Source organism: Harpia harpyja, chromosome 9 (genome assembly GCF_026419915.1).
Source record: "Harpia harpyja isolate bHarHar1 chromosome 9, bHarHar1 primary haplotype, whole genome shotgun sequence".
NCBI classification, from domain to species: domain Eukaryota; kingdom Metazoa; phylum Chordata; class Aves; order Accipitriformes; family Accipitridae; genus Harpia; species Harpia harpyja.
In genome coordinates this window covers 1733391-1760606 of record NC_068948.1, presented here as the reverse complement: position 1 = coordinate 1760606, position 27216 = coordinate 1733391, and the positions used below count along the sequence as shown (strand labels likewise).

General features: G+C 42.8%; 1 protein-coding gene across 6 annotated transcripts in view; it reads right to left on the bottom strand.

The window, feature by feature from the left end:
* Window positions 1-27216, bottom strand: part of ANKRD11 (ankyrin repeat domain containing 11) — a 159720-nt gene that overhangs the window by 105394 nt on the left and 27110 nt on the right. The window lies entirely within an intron of this gene.

The window sequence follows — 27216 nt, the reverse complement described above, 5'->3', positions numbered from 1 at the left end:
ACCAAGTACAGCTTCTGTAAACAAGTGAACAGCATTCAGTGTTAGAAGATGCACCACATCAAGGCTAGAAAACAGCAGAGTTTTTAAAAATACATAGAAGCAAAAGCCATACACTAATTTGGTGCCTTTGCCACAGCAACTCTGAAACTAAGCTTTATACGAAGAGTTTGGGTTTTTTAAACAAAATCTGTTCCTACAAATGGAGCAGAGGATGGGAGCACAGGAGTTTTTATTTGCACAGGTCCAAGACAGAGAGCCCCACTCTCCGCTCCCGCGTAGCCAGGATCCAGCTGCCTCGACCAAAGTGTTATGTTATGCAGAGCCCTTCAGCTGACACAGACACAACTCCTTGCACTCAAATCCATGACCCTTCAGTCGCTCCTGGGATTAACGTGCTGCGGAAGCAAGCAGAAGGGTCTCCACTGAAGACAAGTTTTATAGCTCAAATGCAGAAAACTAACTCTGACTAAACATTGCCTGTTTTCACAAAGTTTTCCCCATCCCTCCTCTCGTCAGTCTTAATTTACCACCCAGAGCTGCCTGTGGACCACGTAAAGTGCAGAGTCCTGAAATCCACCATCCTGCTTTTAGGTTTTAGAGTCCTTCAACTCTCCCCTTTAAGATAGAGAAGCTGCCTCTCAGAATAAAGGCACTTGCTATTAAACTGCAAGCACATAACACTCCTCATCCATAAGAAAATGTATGGTGGGTATTTTTCCTGGCATTACTCCCAAAGACCAGACAGTTCAGAAACAAGCCATCAGAAGAATTAACTCTTTCTCAAAGAAATAGTCCGTTTGTGAACAGTTCTCTGAACAGTTTTGAAGCTGCCCTCCTCACTGGGTGTGTTAAGAGTATCTTTTGGCTAAAAAGCAAGCTTTCATCTGTAAAAGGTTAACCACATTTACACCTTAAATACCATACTTAAAAGCATCTAGACCAACAAGCTCCTTAGCAATTCCTCCCAAGGAGGTGGGACAACTGAACTGGTTGGTCTGGTTACTATATAAAGTCTCAAGTATGTAGTTTTCTACATTTTCATTAAAGATTAAGTCAGCTAAGTTCTGCTGAGGCTTAGGAAAAATACTGAAAGTCACCAGACCTAATGATTACTCAGACTGTCAGTAGGAACTGAGTATTTTTTCTAGTATGGGACTAACATGCACAGAAATTCCCAGTCCGACAAGTATTCCCGTGGGACATAATAACGGAGGCATTTTGCACAGAGAACACACCTCCACGGCTGCTTTCGCAAAGATGCTTCAACAGCCACGTCGGGACACGCGGGCAGGATCTTTGCAAAGTGCCAAACGGCACCTTTGAAGGCAGCTCCTTCTCTTGCCTACAATTTTGGCAGAATTCAACACAGAGTAGATGCAAGCTTCACCTGTTGTGGTACGGGTCAGCCTGGTGAGTTATGCAAAATCTCAGCTCCTACATTAAGAGACACTTGTAAATGCCATGTCAGCAACAGGCTTGGAGAGAGCAGAGCAGGGAAAGGCTAGAGTTACAGGTTTTAGACCAAGGTTCAAAGCATGCTGGCCTTACTGGTAGCACCAGATCCCCTAACGTGGTGGTAGTATCCATTCCACCAAGTGACAGGAATGATTTCTGGATTTTTCTTAGAAACTGTATTTAAAAAAAATAAAGCTGAACTTCAGAAAAATTTTCCGCGCTTGTCATGTTATGACCCCGTGTAACACTGGCTGGCTTTACTGCAAAGAGACACAGCATCAAAGAAGTCAGCAAATAATCCTCTTAATTACAAGACATTTATTATAATGTGTAGAAGAAAATTTTTTAAAAAACAAAGGACATGACTTGGTGATTCTTTAGCAGCTGGGAACTGGAAATAGGGAGAGGAGGAGAAGACAGCAGAGTCTCCCAAACAGCATCAGGAATGGCGATTTCTCTGCTGCAAAGGTGCTGAGATGAGACCAGTGCTCCCGTACCTGCTGTGCAAACAGGTCTAGTTACACAGATGGGCTCTACAGCCAAGAGCGCTTTCATTCATCCATTATTTGAGGCATTTTTGAAGTCTCGCTTGCAAAACGTCAGTATTTCCACAGAGGCTTTGAAGTTGTTCCTGGCGATGAACAGAAGCAGCAACACATGCTTCCATGGCCATGGACACATTCAGGAGACCAATGAATTCAGGCCTTGCCCTCTTCAAATACTTGAACCATTCTTTGTTTGGTTGGTTTTTAAGTCCAACACACCAACTATGTTTCTGTTCAATAAAGGCTCAGAGAGAAAAATGGTCAGGTTTGCAGCTAGAGCTACAAACCAGATTAAATTAATATTCTACTCCCTCCCTACCACAAAGCAGCTTTGAAGACAAACACTGGTCTAACAAGAGTGGCCTCTTCTTCAGAGAAACTTGATGATGACGACAAAAATATTTTAAATTTGCTTGCTGAATCAACTGACCGTTGTATTTGTTTCCCGTAAGAATGTTTATTGCACCAACCAATAATGAAACTGGCCCATATCGACAACACTACTGATATAACACTGAATTTGACCCATTTTGAGAACAGAGATGCATGACACCTGCATTTCAATACTGACATAGCTTGACACTTATTCAGACCACACCATGCATTAGAAAGCTGGGGGAGAAGCATTTAAAACAGTACTTGCTCCCCATTTTCAGATGGAAACTGGACATTGTTGAAAACGTTAACACTTTAATAGATCGTCATGAGTTTTAAGTATTGAACACCATGCCATGTTGGATCACTACAAGTGCTCAAAGATACCAACTGCCCACCAACACGCGCTGGGGTCCGTACCAGTGCCTCGCGCCGGTCCTGCGCTCCGTTTGTTCGACACCTCTGTACAGAGAGGATGACTCTTGCACACACGTCTGCCTTCCAGAGCTCGTTTTCACACCCCTTGACTACGTCCTCTCCTACGTGACCTTGTTCTGAGACGGGCAGAAGGAAAAACTTTCTTGCTTTTCAACTCCCACAAGGCTTCCCGATTTTGAACGAAGTGGTGTAACAAGTGAAACAGTTATGTTCACCTACTGGCTAGGCTGAAACTAAGAGTGCTTAAGGCAAGATTGTTTTGTGCAGAAACAGTTGACATTTGGAAGAGTTTAAATATCAAAATTTACTCCTCTGTAGAAACTGAAAATAATACATACTTAACACATGACATATCACTGGCATTTATACAGCTTGAATCAATCTCCAGTTAGGAGGTACTCTCTTCAAAACCCTCTAATTTAAAAAGATGCATCTAGACTCAAAAAATTTGATAAGTGCCCATTGCTTCAACATTTGAGGTGTATTATTACATTCTATGCTGAGATCTAAAGTCTATCCTCCTTTTCAAATAATACTGAGCTTAAATACATTTTAAAAATAATTTTAAATTATTTTAAATATATTAAATATACCATTTATACATATCAGCAATGCTAGTTTTACTTCCTGTACAAAAATACAATGGTGCTTAATTAATAAACTAATTTCAGCATCAAATATTAAGGTTCTTTGATCAGACTAGGAGCTAAAGACCCTAAAGCAACATAGCCTCTATGTTGCCCAGTTTTTCAGAGATTTTACCTCTCACAATCATTTATTTTTCTAATTCTGGTTTAGGATTTATACCATAGTAAATATTAAAAAAAAAAAAACCCACAGGAGTTGCTTTTGCCAGTAAAGTCAAACATTTGCTTTTGAAAGGAACATCCGTAAGTACGATCACTGTTTTATACAGCTAGATTTTTATTTTACTATACTGCTGTATCGCTTTCTTAATATGCATGTGCCAAGGAAGAAACACTCTGTTTCTAATTACCAAAGTCCTTCTTTAAAAAAAAAAAAAATTATTTGTCTAGTTAAATATTCAATTTATTTCAAAAGAATTATTTCTAGAGGTGCCTCAAGTAAAAAATTGTTTAACATGTGTTTTACAGCCTTTCCAAACTCTTTTTATGGTCCTGGAGCCTGTCCACATTTGTGGAAAAAATGTAATGTTTCAGCTTCAATTTGTCTATTATTTCAGTGTGATGTTTTAAAGCTCTTTAGGAGAAGAGAACACATCCATATTTCAAGTCATTTTTTCAATTAATATTTGAAAGAAATCAATCTATTTTTTTAAACGGGAACTTTTTTAATAGCCACGGAAGTCAACTTTCTTCATGCAAATCTCTTGACTGAGATCAGTTTCCACTGACACATTTCTTTTCACACCTTTACACGATCCCAGTTTAGGTTTCTAGTCATGGTATTGCAGACCCACAGCATGGAAGCACTTCTTCCCCCTGCAGTAACACCCCAAAGCGACGAAGGACGAGGGCAGGGATCAGCAGACGGTGGCTCCCAAGGCTGTGCCTCCATTTAAGACCCCTACTTCTTCATTGCGTACAGCCACTTCAGAATTTTGTTTAAAGAAAAAAGATTATACGTAAAGACTTGGGGACTCTTTCCCTGGTCGGGCTATGCTAAGCAGCTAGAAGAGACAAAATAAAGTACTAGAATACAAATTTTGCCAGATGGGCTACTGTTTCTCCCCACGTGAAGGGCCCTCGGTATTCCACCCATGGGCAGCCGCTGCAGAGGGATCACAAAACTTCTGCCCAGCCCGGGGACACCACAGCAGCATGCCAGGAACCCAAGGGCTACATAGCCCAATTTTATTGAAATGGACTATTTTAAGAATTTAAGTGCATGTAAATGTGATTGCCAGACACTAGACAGACTTGAAATCCTTTATTCCATTCCGAGCATCTGCAGTCACCGGAGCAGAGCACCAGGGACGAGGAGCGGGAGATGCTCCTGCGAGGATGCTCTGCATCATCCTCCTCCCTGCGTTCACCTCCATGAACAGAACAGGGCTGGACCTTCTCACATTACCAAACCGCCGCAGAGGTGAAATGCTCTAAGTCCAAGTAATAACACACCTAACACCCCTGTGCAGCTTTGTTTCTACAAAATAGACAGGTGAATATTAAACACTGTACCCACACATGCAGGCAAAGTGTGGCAGAGCCCAGCTGCACCCCAGCCTTCCACGGCCACAAGTAATTTTCTACCTGTGATGCTTAAATCAAAGAATATTCCACCGCCAGCAAGACATGAGAAAGTGTGTAATTTTCATTAAAAGATAAGCTCTTAATGGCCTCTATGTCCACTCTTCTGACTCCAATTGCAGATTTATTTTCTCCATAGCGAGCTCCTGTTGATTTGGATGTTTTCCTATCACCAAAAAGGAAACTAGAATTTGGAGTAAGGATTTGGAGAGGAGTTGTTTTTAAGAGACAGACTTGTAAACGGTACATTTACAGTGAAAGGAATGTAGTGAATGAGAAACAGCCAGCGAGTGCCTACGTTTAACACAAGCCTTCGGGGATGTACGTAACTGAGGGACAAGCTGAACACAGGCTGCTTAGGACCAACGATGTGCAACATTTCCCATAGCATTTCTCATGTATTTTTAGCCTGGTTTCCTGAGGAAATGAGGCCCACAGCTGCAGCTTGCCCACCTCTCCCCAACACACAGCCCAGCCTGAAGGAAGAGAGGGGCTCAGGCAGCTGAGCAGGAGACACTTGCCCCAGCTGGAAGGCAAGAGCCCAGCCACTACCCATCCTTCCCAGCTGGCCACCAGCACTTTACACACCCCTCACCAGCCAGCCCGGGGGCTGCGTTGGGTTCTGCCAAACGTGAGAGGCTTTTGGGAAGAGGGAAGGAGAAGTACTGCAAGGGGGGGGCTCAATTTTATAGAATGAGGATTGCATTTGCTCTGAAACCAAGCTACCCAAATCGCTGTGGGCTAAGCTGTCGGACGTGCTCAACCAGATGCACACTCCCTATGGTGAGACCATTTCTCCAGCTTCTTGCTCTTCCCCATCCAGAAGTCTCTGTGTACGCACAACCTGCAGACATCTGTACACGCTCTAGGTGACGAGACACCCGCCCCGAGACCACATTTACTCAGACACGGTGTTACCAAGATCTGTAGAAGTGGGTGGCTGTGGGCAGCCAGCCATGAGCACCTGGGCCAGGGCTTACCAGGCTCTTCTGCATAACTCCCATCAACTGCACTGCAACCATCATACCCTGGGACACCACAGCTGGAGACGGTAACAAGTAATTTACTGTCACTTTAAAGCTTACTGCAATCACAAGCCAGTAGGCCAGGTCCACAATGTGATAAGTCAATGTTTTCTTTTTAATAACTGCACATCACTTCCTTAGGGAACTGTAAAAACTGAAGTGCTCTCTACAGAAAACCCTAAAAGCAAGAAATCACAACACACAGCAAGATCTCAAATAACTTGTCACTCCCTGCCCTGTATAGGAGTGGATGGGAAAAAGTCAGAAAAATTCAAGAAACAAAAATGGACAAAGAAACAGATCAGGAAAGTCCCTGAACCAGAACACTTGCTGCTGCGTGCGCCAAAAGGGTTACCTTCACCGGAGCTCAGACATGTTATTTGAGATAAAACAAAGCAGTGAAACACTATTTAAAAACAATAAAACACAGGCTAGGAAGAAAACATAAGCCGAGACTGGAGGTTGCTTTTGGAAACACAGTGGGTTCTCCTGCCGTCCCTGGCAGGGCATGCAGGCAGGGAGGGACAAGAGCACCCACCGCCCAGCAAGGTCCTCCTCCACCCATTGCTCACTTATAATTAGCTGAAGAAAACAGTATTAAAAATTCTTCTGCCATACCTGAAAATATAAGTCCTTCTGAAAAGGTTTTCTTACCATGAGATTCACATAAAGTACTACGATGACAACATTAATTAAATAAGCAAATGTCTATTCAGTTACTGCCAGGAAGGAAACATGCTGCAAGAAACTGTGATACCTCAGATGCACGTTAGCTCCTTTTGGGGCTACCTCGTCTACTGGTTTAGAGGAAAAAACCTCACAGTCTTAGAAGATACCCAAACTTCAGCTCTTCACTCTGAAAGTTACTTACAAACAAGTATTTTAATAATCAGAGAAATAGCCTCACATTTCTAGCTCTGGCTGGCCAGTCTTTTCAGATAAACTCCATCTCAAACTGTTAGAGTGAAATTTTCCACCTTCCTCCATCTCCCTCTTCTGCCATCCCCTTCCATGCCCAACAAACCCCCACATGTGCCATCTCCCAGGTTTCTGAGCACTACCAGAGCTTGCTTATAATCCCTGCTTCTTGCCCAAACTGAAATACGAATGGGACTCTGACCACAACCTGTGGTTCTCCTGCTACTGCAGCCCTGCTTATCAACTTAAAAAAAAAAAAAAATTAAATGCCAAATCAGATGCAAAATTAAGTGGACAAAGCCACAAAGAACAGAAACCAACCATCTAATATAAAAAACCCTGGAAAACAGTATCAATACTGCACTTCGAAAAAAAATTCCACAGCCTTCTGTGGGAAGGAGGAATTGCCACTACCAGTCCAAGGAAGAGATGAGAAACTCGCTGCCCCCAGCCTGGGAGGGGAAGGGGGACAGTATCTGAACATGACTTCAGTGAGTACTCCTGGTTAGGAACTGATAGAGACTTGGCCTTTGCAAAAAGAAATTCAGTTAACGAGTAAAAGGGAAGGGCTGGTGTGCCTGTCTTGGTATCTGTGTTCAAATGAAAACACACTTTCATTAACCCAATATATCAATCATTTGCTGAATGGGCACCCAAGTGCCACTATCTGTCCTGCCAATGCTGAACTGACAGGACAGAGCTCTAACGCACTCCCTGGAAGGGGGTTGGGTTTTTTCTTTTAACAACCCTGAAAAATACTTGGAAAGCGAATCCAAAATATAAGGCAGGGAACACATCCTGTTTTTCTGAAACTATACAGTTTCTCAAGTGTTATAAAAATGATTTGCCAGTAAGTGAGCCAAATGTATTGGAAAGATACAAGCAGTGCCTGGGGTGGAAAGAAGGTGTTTTTAGCACGCTCGGGCCAATTAAGATTTCGAAGGTTTCCAAGCACACCACTCCTCTTAACCCAACAGAAGGAAACTGAGTTTAGCAACTTATTTAGGGTTTCATTTGCTAATTTGCAAAAACAAGGAGAAATCTTCCTCTGCTCTCCAGCATCTTGTTGGGAAAGCTCTTGCCAACACGCGGGTGTCGCTGCCAACAGCTCAACCCAGCGTGACCCAAAGTTCTCCCTCCTGGTGCCGGCGTGCTACTGCAGCGATGCGGGGAGGGAGCGAGACACGCTCCGCGTTTTTGCGGAGACGGCTGAGAAGGGTTTTATTATAATCCTGATATCACATATGCTGTTTAAACGAACCCAGTAAAAACCCACAATACGCTATGTGATAAGCCAAGTTTAAAGCAGTCTAGGCTCAGGTAACGGAAAAGTTACCCCATGGTTCAAGTCCAAAAGAAAAAAGTTGCACGTGGGTTACAAAACTGTAGCAGGTGAAACGTTTAAGAGAAGTAAGGTAGCCTATTTTCCTCCTTCCCCTCAACACAACTAAAAATGCTACTTTAAGATGACTGTTCTCAGTTTTAGCACTGATGATAGCTAGGTCAGAAGCCAGCCTTGGAAAGTTTTACTCAGCAGCAGCTTTAGAAACCATAAATTATCTTTAGACTAAGTCTGCACACTCCCCCCTCTACAGTGTGTGACTGCCAGCTCCCTTTCTCAAAGCTTCTCTTTAGACACCACAGACAATTCTCCAAAGCCCAGGCAGAATCTTCACCTAGGCATGGCAGGGCTAAGGCAGACAATTTCAGGATTGCTTTCGCTAAGACGAGAAGCAGACTAGGTCTGAATTCAGGACTGAGGTCTAGTACTTTCGACACAAGGCAGAGCTCACAGCCAGGTAGGCAGGGCCAAGGCAATGAAGCCTGCAGGGGAGCAGAAGCCTCTCGAGCTACTTTGCCAGTAGCTTCACTTCCATCGCGATGGAAAAAAAAAATCAAGCACAAATCAAGCAAAGCTGGGTCTCTTTGTAGGCTAAGCCTGGAAAGTTTAAAATTAAGATGACTGGTTTTGAAAACTTCATTTTGAACTCTTCGTACAAATCTAAACCCCCAAAAGGTAATCAAAATGTTTTATTAGCTGAAGGGTTTCTCCTCCCCCCTCGGGTCTATAGCAGAGACTTGGCAGAATTTAAGTTACAAAACCTGAGAATAAAACCAGCAGACGCATTCCCCTAGACTGCCTGAGTCCACACTGGGATGTGTTTGCAGTACGCAGAGCCCTAATCCAGGCCTACGGCTTAACTTCCTTGTAGTCATAGAACAGACTAACGTGTTGCTCAAAAAGGTAAGCAACAGGAGAAATGCTCAGCATTTTCAAGCACTTACACAGAGGGAAGTGGGACACTACTTTGAGGCAATCCTCACCAACGGATAATGACAGCAATTTTTCCATGTACACAGGGGCAAATCCACCCAACCCAAACACACCTCCAGAGTGGATAGTCACAGCACTGCTGGTTTAGGTCTAACACTGAGGTATCCACACGGGTCGGCTGCGATGCCAAGAACGAGTCAGTCTCCATGGGAAGCAGAGATGTCCTCGCCCGATGCCATCCAGGTACTCGAGGCGAGCGGAGGAAGGAGTCGTGCTGCCACGGGTTCGCTCCTCCCTGGGTCACCGCCTGCCTTCACTGCACAGCGATGCTGATGGCAGCTGCCTCTGTTTCCAACAGCACACCAAACACAGGCTTATCTGGCTCCAACAAGTTTTAGACAAGCTTTCGAGCATGGTAGCATTTGGGGACAATTCCAGCAGAAAGGCAGATGTTTGATTCAGTAGCTGTCATTCATAGGCTAAATAAAGTGAGAACATCTGCCACTTTCCTGAAAGCTCAAAGCAAGCAACTCACATGAAGAAAATCCTGAATCTGAAACCAAATTTCTCAAATAATTTCTCCAGGGCCACAAGGGAATAACACTTTGACACAGTCCACTTCATAAAGTTTTGGGGGATGGCTGAAGAGGTGAGCAGCACACACGAGTGCTCCAGGAACACTTACTGATACTTAAAACCGTCCCGATGTTTTAACCCAAAGTCAGATAGGAAGGCCTGTGATGTACTTTAAGCTGAATACAAACCCTCAAATGATGTCAGGCCATGGTGGGGATCAGAAATTAATGTAAGGTAAGGCAAAATCTTCCAGACAGGGATTAGCTGAGAAACCCCTGCTGGGAACTAGGGTGAGTGCCAAATGGTGACAAGAGAGATTAATACTTTCAGAGACATTACCACTAGAAAACATCTTAAGAAAGAATGTTTTTCTAGAATTTTTCCTCCTTTGGAGTTAACAGTAGTTATCTGTCACATGCATGCGGAGGAAGATATAACTGCACTGAACAGCAGAGAGACTTTTGCCCAGGTATTTTTAATGTGCATTCCAGCAAAGGGCAACAGATTTCTCCTATGCATCATATATCATTGCTAGGCAAAAATTAAGATAGCCTAGAGGTAATTTTATGGGCATTTTTTACAAGCAGTCATTAATGCAAGAAAATTAATTTCCAGAATGTTCCAGAAGTTTCTCTAACTGGTCTTCTATGTACATTGATAATGCCTTTAATGCAGCAGAGATACTGCTCAATTTACAAGCTCCAACAAATCCCCTTCAGGCAGGGGTTTCAACAAACACTAAGTAGGATCCATAAACTTTATAATCAAAGGAAAATGCCTGAAAAAAACCTTAGAACATTCTTTGTGCCCATTGTCAGAAAATTCAAGCCCTTGGCCACATACCGCGTTTTCATTTTCTTGCACACTCTTTCATATCTGGTTTTGGCACTGCCCCTAAGACGGCTTTGACTTGGGATCTGTCCACACATTCCAGCAACAAATGACACTAACTGGAGTCATTCTTTAAAATATCTGTCAAATATAATTCTTTCACTGTTTCGATTCTCACTGCCTTGCCCCCACAGTGCTGGGATGAAGTCATAAATTATATGCCCTGCCACTCAATTTTCTCTGATTGTTTGGTAGAGCCTCTCCACTAATAACCAGTGATCATCAGCCACCTCGTGGCTTAAGTGGTTTCCAATCATGAAAGATTTATCCACTGTGACTTCCAGTCAATCACGGAGACACTGAAATGGCTATCAGACACTCTCATCTCGAGACCACAAGATGAGCAGACAGACTCCAGAGACAAGGGAAAGCAGATGAGAGTGCTGAATCCAGACACCCAAAAATCAGAGAAAAGCTGCAACAGCTGCATGTAAAAACCCCTGTTTATCTTTGTAAGGAAGTCAAAAGCCCAGGACCAGAGCACAAAGAAACTCGCCTGGGTCACAGCACATGCAGGGACCCCTCCAGAAGACCAGGGAAGAACTGTTTGCTGGGATGATACGCGGAGAAGCACATTCCCTACCTAAGGCAGGACAGCACATCCATGAGCCCACAGCAGCCTTCCAATTCCCCGCTGGAGAACTAACCTGCATGTTAAATGTCAGCTACCACTCCAAGTCAACAGGACTTTCCGCCATCAGGGGAAGAGAAGCGGAGCTGTCTTTGAGAGAACATATTCCTCCCAAAGATCAGCCCGCTGAAAGACAGGCTCTCAAGGAACAGTATTTATCCTCCAAGGGAAGGGAAGGAAAGGATCTGACCTGTACAGCTGGCACTACATTAAAAATAAAGTTGAGAGAAAAGAGAGGTAATAGGTGCTAACTACAAGGGTACTCAGATCCAGGCTGCAGATACACCCACGAGCACGAGTTAAAACCAACTGCATTCTTGTCAGGCTCTTTCCTCCCCAAATCCAGCCAAGAGTACCAAGAGTGCCACATGGAAACCAACATGCCTGAAATCTCACACCTGCAGCCTCCAGAAGTAAACTTGGAGCATCAGTGCAGTGCCCACTGTTAACTGACACACTGAAATCGATCCATTCATCGTGGAAAACTCAGATGCAGAAAAGGCTATTTTAAAGAGACAACTGATGCTTGCACTGTACTTTTGTCTCTAGCTCACGTATATTAAACAGATTAAAATTCACTAAAACTAAGCAGCTACTGTTATAAGTATAAAAGATTACTAGGGTGGAATAGATTGTCGACACCAGATACCGACCGCAGTCAGAGCGCACAAGAGGAGACACCAGTGCCAACTGGGCAAGTCAGGGCAGTGCCATTACGCTTACACAACACTCTCCTTCGCACAGCTATTTAGAAGCAGCGTAACACTGCAGCTTCACAGAGACAACAAGCATGCCTGAATCACGGGAGAGAGCTATGGGGAATTAATTGCTCCAGAACGAAAACTAGAAGAGTAAGCACAATTTATTTTGCCACATTCTTAAAATGAAATAAGAAAACATTTAAACACTACTGCTTATTTAGATAATACACACTGGAAGACATCTTTTACTGCTGGCAGCTTGAAAGAAAAGAACATAATTACAATTCCAAGCATGAAATGAGCTCTCTTCCACACATGCCTGAACCAAGTCTAACTGTTTCACCAGCTGTAGTGAATCAAAGCAGGCAGAATTAAACAGAAAGGACCTAGAAGCAGCAGCTCTTGATGCCTTTAACCTAGTAATTGCATGGCACCTGGATCCGGAAGGACTGCGGAGGATTTAGCAGTTGCAGATGTGCAGCTGATGTGGTGCACGGAGCATTTGATCTCCCTGGAATGCAGGACCCCAAACAATGCATCTGTGTGCTGGCCCACCACACACCCGAGTGTGGGCCCGGGGGATATATAAAAGCTAACATTATACTGCAATTCAAAAGAAAAAAGCCACAGCATGAGCTTGACTGTTGTTTAACTAAGAGAAAAACAATAGCAGCTTTGGTCTTAAGTATCTGCCAGAATGACCACTAGCCACTTCCAGATACATTCTTTGTTCAAGTACTTCAATACTACGTTGCTTCATCAGCTGCCTAAAATCACAAAGGTACAAAGGGGGCTACTAAACGTAAACCCACAGTGACATCTGTATCTCCAACTTGTCAGAGAAATTGTTAAAACAGCTCTAAACCAGAGTTATTAGCATTATGCCCCTATAGTGAAACCAAGTACTGACTCTTCCCATTTTTTAATTTTAAGTGTGACGCAGAAATCGACTCATCTCACACTTCACATCAGTTTCACATCTGCTTTCTTTGAAGGGTACAAGTCCTCACAATGCACCATTAAAAAAGGAATCCCAGCTAAGACCCTTCTCCTGCAAATCCAAGCCAAGTTTCACACGCGGACCCCAGGAAAGCCCCCAGACTCAGGTGCTGTGGCCTTGCCTCCCGCACCGCAGCCCGGAGGAGCCGAGCTCCGGCTCTGCTCAGCCAGGAACGCCGGCTTGTCCGCGGGCACCATCCGTACACAGCAACACAGCTGTCCCTCCAGCCAGAGCAGTTACATCATCCACATGGCAAAACAAAGCTGAATAAAAGAATAAACTACATAGGAGTTAACATTGTTAGACTAAGAGTAACTCTAAGCTTGATCCAGCATTTGAATAGAGATTCCCACAAGAAGTTAATTCTTTTGAGATGAGTAGCTGGGAAAGCTGCTGTCCATGTTTCTGCTTGAGAACAAGGGGAAGCCCAACCTGAAAGGTTTATGAATTAATTCTGACCTCTGGTATTGCCCAGGCAGTAATCCTGACAGTACAAAAGCATCAGCGCTGCCATTGGAGAAGTATTCTTAACGTGTCCAGGAAAAAGAGAAGATAACTCTCTCAGCTGAGAGAAGTGGACATTTCCCCTTTCAGTTTGTATATACGCATGTATGTATTTCCTTAAGCTTGCTTGGTTTTGAAACAAAAGCAGAAGTACCAGCACAGTCACCTAGAGCGGTGCCACAGAACATCTTGTGTTGCTGCACAAGGCTATTTGCACCTTCACAGCATTTTTCAGGCTGGCACTAACAGACCACCAACGCGCTCGCCAGCCTGCAAACACAACACAACATCCCCCCGAGCAGAGCCTGGCCTGCGCTGGCAGGTACTGGGGCTGTAAGCTAGACAGGATGAGTATCACTATATGCCCGGCTGTTCAATTACTTCCCATAAACAAACATGAATTAAGAGGTATGCATTAATGCCCCAGGACCAGAGATACAGCAAGCCGACAACAGTTCAGAGCTCAAACATACAAAGCTGGTAAGGTTTCCCTATTTCAGAAGAGCTGCTCCCCACCACCCACACACGACACGGCCAAGGCAGCCAGGCCTGACTGTGCCCTCTCCTCCTCCAATCGGTATTTCCACAGCAAAGACTTCACCTGGGAATAGCCTGGCACACGGATTGCTGGCTTAAGACTATGACCCCAAGAGAGGACACGAGCAGCTTGAGAGGGACGGGTGTAGTCTTCTGCTATGCACTCAGAAGGCAAAAGAAAAGCAGTTCATATTAAAAAGATAGTTTAAGGTCACTCTTGTATCATTTTAGCTGAATTCAAATGTAGTATTTAAATTTCAGCGATTTCAATTACTGCAATTTTAGCTAGTGCCTTAAACTTCATATAAAGTGTTTGAAAATAGGATTGGCTACAATAAGCTAAAAATAAGCAAACCTGACGAAAACAAAAATGAGAAACATTGTATATAAAAATGACACAAACCTTAGTGTATGTTGAGAGAGATATATATAAATATTTATATATATATATGCATATTGACTTATTCTGCTTCAAATCACCTCTTCTACAGCGATCTTTCCTTCCCCATTTTTCAACCCCAAAAGAATTACCATTTCTTTCCAGACAAGAACTTCTGCCAATATTCTGGAGGGCTGAAGTCCAAACCACACATAGTTCAACAACAGCAGAGTTGAACAAAAAGGAAAACTATAGCTTTTTTTTTTTTTTTTAATTATACCTTGTGAAAGTATGGCTGAGCAGGGGAAAAAAAGAAGTCAAAGCCATTGATTAATTCCAGAGTAATGAAGAAGGTTTATAGCACACTGGAATAAATATTCTACTAAGTTTTTCAGATTTATCACCATCCTTTAATGTCTAAACTCAAGGTGGCTCTACAGAAAATATACACTACTCTGCAACTCCAATACTAAGATGGCTTAGAGTCCACAAATTAATACTTTTACAGGCAAGGGTTTCATAACTAGGTCAAACCAGGGGGGTGAAGTTTTAAATTCCTACTCACCCAGCAGAAAAAGCCAGGATCAACCTCCTTTCCCAGGGATCCCCAAGGTTTTAACAGGGGAAAAAAGTCCAACTTTGCAAAACTGCAAAATACAGCCCTCTTTCAACACCTTTTAATTGAAGCCTCTCCAGGACCATGTCTTGAATTATGACCAAACTTTCTCCTAAGCTACAGACCACAGCTCTTTACTGTCATCATCAGAAATGCAAGGTTTTCAGTAATAAAAAAAAAAAAAAAATCTAAATCTGTATCAAGAAGTAAACCTACAAAGAATCACAGCAGAAAAGGAACTGGAAAAGTGCAAGTGGTAACCAGAACTACTCTAAGATATCTGATGGACTTCACCAGTTTTTACCTTCAAATGTTAAAGCCATGAACACTTACGGTTTTAACAAAAAATGTCTCACTACTTTGCCCAGTACACTCTGTCCTCCTTGTTTATATCCGAGAGTCGTTCCAAAGAAATTTAATAAGGACTACAAAAAAAAAAAAAAGTCCAGTACTTTCTTCATTCCTCTGAGCTACTGTAAATTAAATATGAATATAGAAACTATTTCTGTGAGCACAGGAAAACTCTGCATGAGGAAGACTTTTTTTTTTCAACTGAAGTTTCACTAACAAAAGCATTCACTTTAAAGTGACACCTAACCTTAAAGCCACCACCTTCTCTGGGGCAGAAGTATTAGTGGCAGCACGGTATTCTGAAAGAAGCTAGACTTGCCTGCATCCCTGGTCACAAGTAAACAATTTATATGTTAACAGTACGGAAAAATCCCTATACTTGCAATCTAATTTGAATCCTTCACCCACCCCCTCTTAATTTAGCATTACAAACCAGTAAGTCTACAGCAGCCTCTTGGAGGTATCCAAATTGCAGACTGTCAGCTTGAAGTACTAGGAAGACACCACCAATAGGTGATCAAACCGGCAGTTAATCACGTCACTGACAACTATTGTGGTGTGCAAAACCATCAAAGTTGAGCTTTTTTGTTCACATAATTTGCTTACTAAATTTTGCTACAGTGCCCAGAGGCATTTGGGCATGCAACGCTGAGAAATAATTACGCTTCAGCCAAGGCATGCATGTTGCACAGCGCTTTGCAAACACGTCACTGGAATTCCAAGCTACTATTATGCACAACTCATTGCTCTAGTTATCTGTCTTGAAGATCTAATTAATCCTCTTGCTCATCATCACCTAAGCTTACACAGGAGTGTCTCAAAGCTTGGTGCTGTTTCGCAAGTATGAAAAAAAATAGATTAAACAGCTCTGAAGACTACTGTGGGAAGAGAGACTGTCAATTCACATTCTTTTCATCCAGGCAGGTACAAAGCACCACGCGGGACTCGGATGAAAACCTCCCCTTTGGTCCCCATCCTGCACTCCTTTCAGACCGTGGGAATTAGCCCCAATAACAGGTATCTTGCTACAGGAAATCTAATCTGCACTTCAACTTTAATTGTGGACGACCTTGAAATAGGGGACATTTAAAAATACATATGCATGTACACATACAGCTGCATATGTACACCCAGAGCTATAGGTATTTTAAACGCTTTCCTACCTTCAGCAAGATTGAGGTCAAGGGAATGAGGAAAGCTGCTGTATCTTTAACCAAACATTCAAGTATTTAATTCATATATTCAGGTACTCCTTACTTTAAAGCACTAAATAACCAAGAAACTGCAGGGAAAAAGAAAGGAAAATTTAGCTGTGTGATACCTCACTGAATGCGAAGCCCAGAGGAACCGCTATGTCCCTGCTACCAGTTCATTTAGACAGAGATCTCCTTTTAGACTGTTGTGAAAGCATCATTAAAAACTAGAGGAAAAAAGAATTCAGGACTGGCCAGCTGCTACATCCAGATGCAGTCCTAACTGTAGACAGGAAAAGAATACATGGCACTTTTTTTCATAATTTGTTTTCATGTTTTTATTTTGTCAAATTATTTACTACCTGTTGTCATTTGATTTTGACTTCATATAACTGTTGCATAGCATTAAATTTGTGCCATTACGTTAATTAACATCATTTACAATACAATAATAAATAGACTTACTATCATTCTCTGAGGTTAGTTGCTCAAGATAACTCAGGAGCAGTAGACTTGGTTTATTCCTTTACTATTACCCAAGAGCAAAGAAAGCTTTCATTAAACCTCTCAGAAGTTAAAGTTCCAAAACAAAGCTCTCCAATGAATGCTTTTCCACTAACTTAAAATAAATTTCTGTGAATATTTATTTCCTACATTATCTTCAACCAAAATGTGCCTTTCTATTACAACAGTTAATTCCAATTAAGAAAACGTTGAAAGGCTTCCTGCAAAACACAAATACAGGATATTGGCAAGACTACAAGAATGAGGTAAAAACTACTGAAGACAACAAAATAATTTTCTTCTGACTGCAAACATAAAAAGGAAGTATATTTCTTATACGACACCAGCAATAAGTCTAGGTCCAACAGAGAATAACCAGAGCTGTTCAACATTGACCTTTGAATCCTTATACCATCAGTTTAAACAGCTGAAAACTTATATAAAATGACAAAAATGACCAAAATCAAAGAACTCTTCCTGCCATACCTACCCACATCCATCAGACTGACAAGCTCCTCTCATTTTTGCAGTTCCTCTGTGTATTTTCCCCCCATGTTAGTTTGCTGTCGGCATCTGGCCAACTGCTCGAGCTCAGCTACACTGGACTGCGAGTCAGCCTTGGGGAGAAGCTCGAGGTGCCCAAGTATTGTAAACACATCCAGTCCTCACACTGCTATCCTGCCTTTCACCAAACTTGGAAACAAACTGAGTGTCAAGACTTCCAAGAAATTCAGAATTAAGGTTAAATGTTATCATCTGAAGCCAAGAGAAGTCACAGATAATGTACTCTTAAAAAAAACACCTGAGCTCTGCCCCACAGAGTCCAAGCCTCCCTGCAAGGTGCAGGACGACTTTTAGACTAACAGCTTTTCCTAAGATCCTCTGAAGTCTGGAAGTATTAAAATTTTCTAAGGGTACAAGAGGAATTGATAATGGCACGCCAGGTCCTTCTTTATGGCAACTACAGCCACCAGGAACAACAGATGCACCATTCTGGGCTTCCTTCTCAAGCCTTAGAGACTACTCCCATCTTGCAAATCCTCCAGACCATTAATTACAGCAAGGACTAAGTCCTCCAAGACCTTCCCCATTTCTTCATCACATGAGGGTTGTTCTCCTGCTATAACAGTGAGGCACAGGACCTGCTCTCACCTGAGCACTGCTCCCAGCCATGCACAGTGCCCAGGTATTTCCAACAAAGCCCACCGAGATACAAAAGGCAGTAGCATGCACCTGACCCGAGAACAGAGCTGGTCTCTGCTGCTTGTATATTACTGCAAGATAATAATGTATATTTACATTATTGTATCATAGGATGAGTCCAGACACACACATTGCACTGAAATGCCATCAAAATCCAACAGTTGTTCTTTTAGATCAGACAAAACCCAACTTTTGACACCAGTGGCAAGCATGCAGGTGGTATAAAGCTGGGAAAACTGGGCATCACCTCAACAGAACCCTCAGGCATACACTCTGTAGTTTAGATAACCACCAAAATAAACATTTGGAAAACTGAACTCCAGTGACACAGTAAGGAAGAGAATAAAAACTCTGAAGAACACCTGGCCTGAGGCTGCAAAGTCCTTCTGTATTAAAAAAGTGTCATCACTATCCTCCATGTGACAGCACTGAAGACAACCCCAGTAACTGGGATCTCATGTCCCAAAACACTAACACCATTATTTGATGTCAACCCATTTTGATTCTGCAGTTTAAATGTAGGAGTGAAATCCCAGCCCCAGATAACTCGGGGTACAATACGCAGTAGTCTGTCTGTCCTACAATCAATGCTGTTTTCAATGTTCCCACGACTCCCACACAACAACCACCAGAGCTGCCTCCAGACCACCTCTCTCTCAGTGACCCCAACTACCACCACCAGCAACTTAACATTAGCTCTACCAAAGTCAGCCCACTTGGATTATTAATTCACTAGGGCAAAATTAAATAAATAAAAAAAACCAAGAATCCATGGCAAGTTTTACTTGCAAAAGCAAACACAGCATCCATTTACAGTGGCGATTTCCAAAAATAAATTGTACACATGCCTACCATCTCCCTTCCTCTTTGGAGTGGTTAACCCAGAAAGGTGGAAGTTACACAAGCACGTTCCTGTTTGATAAGGGAGACCCACGCACTGACTTCACCAGGAATAGCTACTGTGCTCCAAAGTAACCCCTAATATTGGTAACTATTTGAATTTAAATTTTGAATAAATTTAGATGAAAGATTAAAGAAAGAATGTCGTTCTGCCTTTCCAGCACTGTGGAGATGCTTGCCTTTTATAATGAGGGAGCCAATAAAAATAACAAGGGAGAAGATTTACACCCAAGCTCCTCAGAAAAAATAAAGAATGAATTACTGATTTTTGCAGCTACTTAGTGGTAGGAACAGATGGTTACAGGCAATAGTACTGACAACTTAACAAGCTACCACCCCCAAAGGTGAGCTTCTAAGACTGGTCCAAATTCAAGAGTTAAAAACATTACAGCTGAGACCGCTGCTCTCGAGGGGAAAGGGAGAGTTTTAGCCAGTCCCACAGTGCTTCAGGAATCTGCTTTACTCACTGCTGCATTCTGCCACAGCCCTCACCAAAGGGCTGTGATTTCCCAAAATGCCCCAACGTGGTTGCCTGCAGCCATCTGCCCGCACCCGGGATGAGCCTGGGCAGTGGTGAAGGCAGGCAATGCAGATTAAACAGTTCTGAGTAAAAGTAGAGCTTTCAGTATTTGCCTACCAAACCAAAGCCACTTCTGAGGACAGAACAGCCAGGCATGCCGGCTTCCCAAAATGCCCAGGCACAGAGAGAGGTTCCGAGAATTCAAGCCCCTCGAAGCTTCTGCCACGGTAAGCACAGACGACAGCCCACACCCCTCACTCACTCAAATGTCCACAAGAAGATGCAAGCTTCTGCAAAACACCCAAGAAATCCCTTCTCCCAGCTCCTGTACTTCTACAGCAATTGGAAGCTCAAGATCAAAATACTAATTAAAACATTAACTTGTTAAATACGATTCAGTGAAGTTATCTTTGAATTTCTGGAGAAGTCCAGCAAACTACTACGAAACAGGGATAACATGCAGCATTGCCAAAACTGTCAGAATACCTGAGTTCTCAAGCATCTAATTAAGCCAGTAATGAATTAGACTGAGCCTGCAAATCTCAGCCCTTGTTGTCCTGTTCTTCTAAAATTAAAGCTCTGCCAAGAATTTAACCAAGGGAACAGAAATAATGATAACGCCTAGTCTCCATCTTCACAGTTGACATTTAAGACTTACTTTTCAGAAGCTTCTCCTGTTTTTATCAGAAGTCCCCCCCCAAATAACATCAATAAAGCATATCCATCAATTCTGCACTTGCTTGCAATAGTAACAATGCCCCCCTTTCACATGTACCTATTAAAGAAAGAGGCTGCACCTGGCTGTTACACTGTTAGACACTTCGGTGGTTCAGCCAAACCACCTATCATGCAAGGTTTCCACAAAATTCACACTCCGGGTTTTCTGCCACTTGACACCACCAAGCAACAACTCCCACCTCGGGGGGTGTCAGGCGGCTGACCTGTACCTGTCGGACACCGACTGTCCCACCTGTAGCTCCACTACAGATGTCCAAGTCACTGACACACGCATCTCCCTCAGTATTCACGCAACAGAAACGCATTCCCCCAAACACAAAAAACTACTTCCTCCCCCCTGAAGAACTCAGGGGTTTGAACGTCAAAATCACCAGGCTCACAATTATCTATACGATTATTTAAAAGAGCAAAAGATACAGGAACAAGACCATCCTAAACCATTATTCTTTCAAGAAGTACAATGGTGAGTCTGGTCTTATCAGCAGGCCTTTGGTCTGCAAGCTCCTTAGGGTAGGAACAGATTGCACACCTCTTGCTGCCAAATGCATCATCTGCACTTAATCATAGCATGATGGATATCTTCTGAAAACAAGCGATTTCAGCCATATTTTGTGTAATCTTGCCATTCCACTCCAAAGCCTGTCATCTCGCACCCAGAGTGTCGCTTCCTCAGGGTGGAGACCGTCACTTCAGTCCCTTTCAAGAATAAATACACTTTGGTGCTACACAAAACACTCATAAATAAATAAAACCATCACTCCAAACACTGCACCTCGCTCACCACACCAGAACCTGCCTGAAAACACTTTTACTTTCAGAAGAGGTCGCACCCAGGAACGCCGTTGCACAACAATGGAAGCAATGGAGGCGTTAACTAGCCCCTTACATGCCAAATAACCTACACATTCCCTTCCCGAAACCTTGTCTCCATGTGTCACCCAGGCTGTATGTCTCATAGGAATCTTCCCCTGTGAAATAACACACTCTGCCAGTTACTGGAAATTATGATCCTGTGCGCCGTCTACGTTACAAGCTTGTTTTAACGACTTGTTCCTAAACACAACTGTGATTTTTAAGTGTAGAGTACATTCACTGATACAAATCTACTAAATCCTAACTCAAAAGTATACTTTTTTTAAAAATGAGGATTTTTGCAGTCATAATGTAGCCCCTTCAGAGAACAAAATTATTCAAAAACAAGTAGAGTTGGGGAAAAAAAACCCCAACCATTTCCCTTCTTTTTAGGTAACTGTTGCCATGGCTTTGTCTAGTTGTAATCAGAACACGAGAGGAAGGACAAGAGTTGTATCTGGCAGCAGACTGCTCTTACCAAGAACTCCCTTCCGTGTCATGGTGAACACACAGCTCTGAATTACACCCAAAGAACAAGTCAAGCGAGACATTTTTCAAAGAAGCTTCTGCTTAGCTCAGATCTGTTCATTAAAGGTGCTGTATTGTGCGCATGGGCCAGGTTAGCTTTTTAGCAGTGGAAAGGTTAGTGAAAGTGAATTAATGTAAGTGCTTCACTCTCTAACATCTGACATGCAAGAAAGGAGCCTCCCTACCTACACTTCTCCTAAAAGGTACGTTCAAATTGAGGGCATGTAGGTGGCATCTGCCAAAAGTGGCATGTGAATAACATTGGCAATTTAACAAATTCTGATAAAATACAACGAACTGTAAAAGCAGCAATTCAAACACTCAAATCAAATGCTTATGCTGAGATTATATTTGAGAATTCAGCTTTTTCACTGGGACGGGGGAAGGATTTTAAAGCTCTTTTCTGCAGGTATCAGCAGTGTTTTGTGTCCAAAAACTCAAGCCCCATTTGACTCGCAAAGAAGTCTAGGCTCACAATAAAACCGCCTCTGCTTAACCTCTGCTGATAGTGAAGATAGGGCTTTAAAAATTAAATTTAGGTTGTGTAACTTCAGTGCTGTCCATTGCAGAGCACAAAATGGACAAACCGAAGTTTACCGCTCCTAAGGGCCATGGAAACCCACATACACGTAGGTACGACAGCGTACGAGCACTGTGCCAGAAGAGCACTGGGTAGGAAATGCTCTCTAACAACCCATCTCCCATCCACACTGGCTGCAGCCCTTCCCAGGCTGAGCCATGCACCAGTACAAACCCAGGGTGCCTCGTTTGAAACACTCCAGGCAAACCCGTACCTGAAGAGCCACCCAGCTGGTTTATGGCACTTCCAAAATCTGAATTTTTCTGAGAGAGAGGCCTCCGCCATTTCAGGGGTGGAGTGAGGACCACAGCAGAAGTCAGTCAAACCCACAAGCCACACAGCTCCACTTCTTTACTGTTACATGAGACTGTTAATTCCACTTGCACATGGCTTCCCCTCCCCTCTCCAGGCCCTGCTTCATAACACATCAGCTTCTCGCCCCAAAAGCCAACGTTTCCATACTGTATCCCAAGACCACAGGAAAAGCCTCACTGCTCAGGTCAGCTGTGACCAACATGCTAAAGAAAAAATGTACACTGCACTGCTTCTATTGTGTTATCTTCCAACCCCTCTAATTCGCAAGGGATAAGAATTGAAACACGTGGGAAAAAAGCCCAAAAACTCAGAACACTTCTATGCAAAGAAATATCTTCTTTGTGGAATACTAAGTCTATTTCCCCCAAAGCAGTAAAAATTGAAAACTGTATATGAACACATTTAAGAACATTAATAGAAAAATACCAAGCAGTTAAGTAACACCATATTCCACCTAAACAACACTACCATTATTGCAGCATCTGACTTGCAGAGGACAAGTCAATCCTGGAAGCATGTATTGTAATTGCTTTTCCACTATGGACCTCAGCTATACAATTGTATCCTTCTCGGGAGGTCAGAACAAGGCACGGCTGCAGCTCTGAAAAGCAATTCTGTTTAGCAGCGCTACCTTATTCATTCTTTTAATCTTACACCTACATATTCATTATGAACTCTGTAAAATACCACTGCCAAAACCACCATCAAAAGCCGCTACAATCTCTGCTGCTCGGAGAAAGCCTTGACCCCTCTGCTTCCCTAATGAAGATGTCGGGAAAGCACGAATCATACCAGCTGCCAGCTCCGGGGACCATCGAGTCACTGAACCCCAGAACAAGCCCAGCATGATGCAGCCGTTTCTTGCTGTCAACAAGCGAAAAGAAGCTACCATGATGAACCTGGCTTGTTTCGAGAAAATCGTTCAAAACAGTTCAGTGAGAAAATACCTGTCCTACTCATTGCAGCGTGAGAGCTGCCGTGTTGCAGCCGTTGAGGCTATGTGAAGCCAGCATCTCACACAGTTGACTGAACTCCCTTTTTCTCCACCCATTTCGACAGGACCTCTGCTGTTATTACTATGGCAAGCTGGGGAAAAAAAAAAAACCCAAAACAGCGAAACACAAAAAAAACCAAGTCCCTTTTGGAGAACTGAGGGTAGCAATGTTTGTAGCAACTCCTGCATTTCGCAATAAAGGAGTCGTCTACTGAAATGGAGAAATCTCAGACTTTCCTAACACTTCCTACGGTGGAACAGGCCCTCTGCTCCCTCCCCACAACGTACCACAGCATTTCTGGTCCTCCAGAAGCTGCACCAATGCAACTACTTCTGGGTCAGCAGACTGTGCCACAAACAATCCACATAAACCTCTAAATATTTATATTTTATTTAAATGCAGAGTATCTTGGTGATCAGGTTAACAGCACACCATCACAAACAGTGGTATTGGCACATGTGGAACGAGCCACCTCCCAGGGACAGAAACACCCTGCATCAGGTTTGCAACCAAAGGGAACAGCACAGTGGACACCCTCCAAGTCCCTTTCCAGCACCAAAGCTTTATTTGCATTAGCCAAGCTATGAAATGTGGAACAGCATCATCAGAATAGAGAAAAAACTGCAGGATCTTACTACAAAGGTAAGCCTGGTCCTGAAGATCAGGCTCCTCAGCCTCTTTCAACAGGGAATCCAGGCAGCATCCCTTACAGCAAGTCACATGCACAAGTTGCTTGGACAGGGGAGGAAAAAAAAAAACCTGAAACAACTTGGTTTGTGCCCCAGTGCGTTCTCACTCACAGGTTTACAGCAAAGGCAACCTCATTCTTGTGGTCACAAATGGACAAGTGACAAAAGCTGAGCACTTTCACGATACACCACCTTTTCCTCAGGCAAGACAGAAGGTAGCACATCATCACTCTGCTAGTTTGGCACACAAGCACCAAGGCACCCCATGGTTTTACCCATGCACAGCATGAGGAGTTAAAGACAACTATGACTTGCTTTTAGAATGACTGACTTTTAGGATGAGAAGTTTTTACTCGAGCTTGGGCCAGACATTAATTCTGTTCAATCCTTGGGCTACTCAGAGAATGGCATAAACTGCACACCAGTGCACTGGCTGGTAGCTGCATGATAAACTGCAGTGACTGTGTATGCTGTAGCCTCCCCACCAGCACAAAGCCTATGAATTCACCTCTACAGTTTCAGAACATGCCAGATTTGGGTAATTTTTTCAGCCAACACTGGAGGATTCTGATCTCCTCCCCTTGTTCTCTTCTCCCCAACATCTCCATACTGCAGTAGCCTAGGAACAGAGCTATTAGACCCCAAACCAATATGCTTTTTAAGTAATGCAATAGTCTGTCTTTGCAGAGCAGTGGATAAAAACTTACTTTACTGGAAAAGGTCACTTAACTATCATCTCCCAAGGCTCACAAAACCCACAAAGCAAAATCACTCTTTTTTTTGTTTGTTTCAGAAGTCAAAGAAACATCTGACTTCATAGTAATTATTTCTTTCTACGCAGTGTGAATGTTTTTTCACATCACACATCCTCAACCTTCATCTGTCAAGTTTTTCCATCCACAGTTTCAGCTAGACCCGTAATCAACATAGCATGGCTTTATATAAACAAAATACAAAACATTCAGAGAGAAAAGGGCTGAAGACAGAGAAAAGCCTAACGTGGCAAACTTTTCTAAAGGGCAGCTACCATAGTGATGCAGTGCATAATTTAAGCTCTCAGTAATAATCCTAAAAGATATTAGTGGCCAAAAGGCAGGTGATGTAGCCAAAAGGCCCTGAACAGATGCAGTTTGCCATAATGCTCTATAATCTGTCAGGAAGCAAGTCATTTTGCCCAGTGGGCAAGTATACTATGCAAATACATTTGAATGTTCAGTAAGTTTTCATTTAAGTGAAAGGTCCTGTAATGAATACTATCCTGTTTTTAAAAGTATTGTTTGCATTCAAAAAAGCAAAACACGGTTTACTTCAAAACTCGGAATGAAAAATCTTCGTACTGAACTCTGAAACGTAATAGGTAGTAAACAACCTGTTTTATAATTGATGTTAGGATTCAGCTCAGTTTTTCAGAGCGCCCATTAGGGAAAGAGTTACTGCATACTACAGCAAAAGGTCTCACACTTGATACACTTTAATTACTTAGCTGCAGCAGGGGAGAGTTACTGATGCCTAGTCTGTTTTGTTTCACTGTGAAAGCCTTCTACTGCTATTAATATTCACCAAGGGAAACCAAAATAACATCTTGCCTCCCTCTGAATACCTTGGAATTATTATGGACAAACTAAATACAAAGGTTTTATTTTTTTTTTTTTCCTCAAAATCCAGGACAAAGGAAACCTACCAGCTTGCAAAGCCACCTGATAGAACAGACCTGTATGTCTACATATAGTAACTCTCCTTCAATAATGGCCTTTATCATAATGACAACTTCAACACCAATAATCCCATTGCAGCATCAACGAAGAGGTCAGCCAAGTACCCAGAGCCCCACAGCAGAAGCAACACACTAAGTTATCCATTGAGAGCCTTCTCCACAGCGTTTCTGGGCATGCTAAGGATGACCTTGAACTCTGCACTGCTGAGCTTCCCCTCCGTAACGCTGCCATGACACACACTGCAAAGCCGAGCTCACGGAGAGCAGCGAACAGCAGCTTTTATTCAGCTTGCAACACACCAAACTGCCAGTACTGCAGAAAAAAACCAGCAAGAACAACTCCTTCCTACCAGCTACATCTATATAATTTTGCTTTCCAGAGGACAGCACCGACCTCCCTCATCCTCTCTCAAAATACTGAGGGAAAAATCTCTTCCCCCCCCCGCCCCCCTAAATTCCACTCTAAGATAGCCTATTATTTCTGCATCTGCTAACGCTACCAAAAAGTTGAATCCTAACACTGAATCAAACTGTAGTCTCAGCATATTGGGAGGTTTCTCTGCCCAAAATGAAACATAGGTGCCATCTGTTTCAATTATACTAATCACAAGGAGACATAACATTGTAAAACTGGCACTTTTTAATAGACTTTGTGTTGTGGGGGTTTTTTTAAAGACATTTTGAAAGTGAAGAGAAAGAAAGGGGACCATGATAGACTAGAGGTAGAAGACTATTTAACACTCAGCAGTCTACAGCACCAACAAGCTACACAGTCTGCTGGACAAACCAATGCTGGAACTGCCCCCACAGGAAAGTTAACTTTTGCTTTCACTCAAGTCAGGGAAAAACTTGCTACATTTGAAACAATACAAAAGTGAAAGGGCATCTTAGAACTAAAGACATTTCCTAAGATATTCTTGGTTAGTACCTTTAAGTTATTCCATGGAAGTTTGCAATTTTTACCTTCAAATTTCAGAAAATAAAGAAAAATTAAAAAAAAAACAAAACCAAACCACAACCAAACCCAAAACAACCAA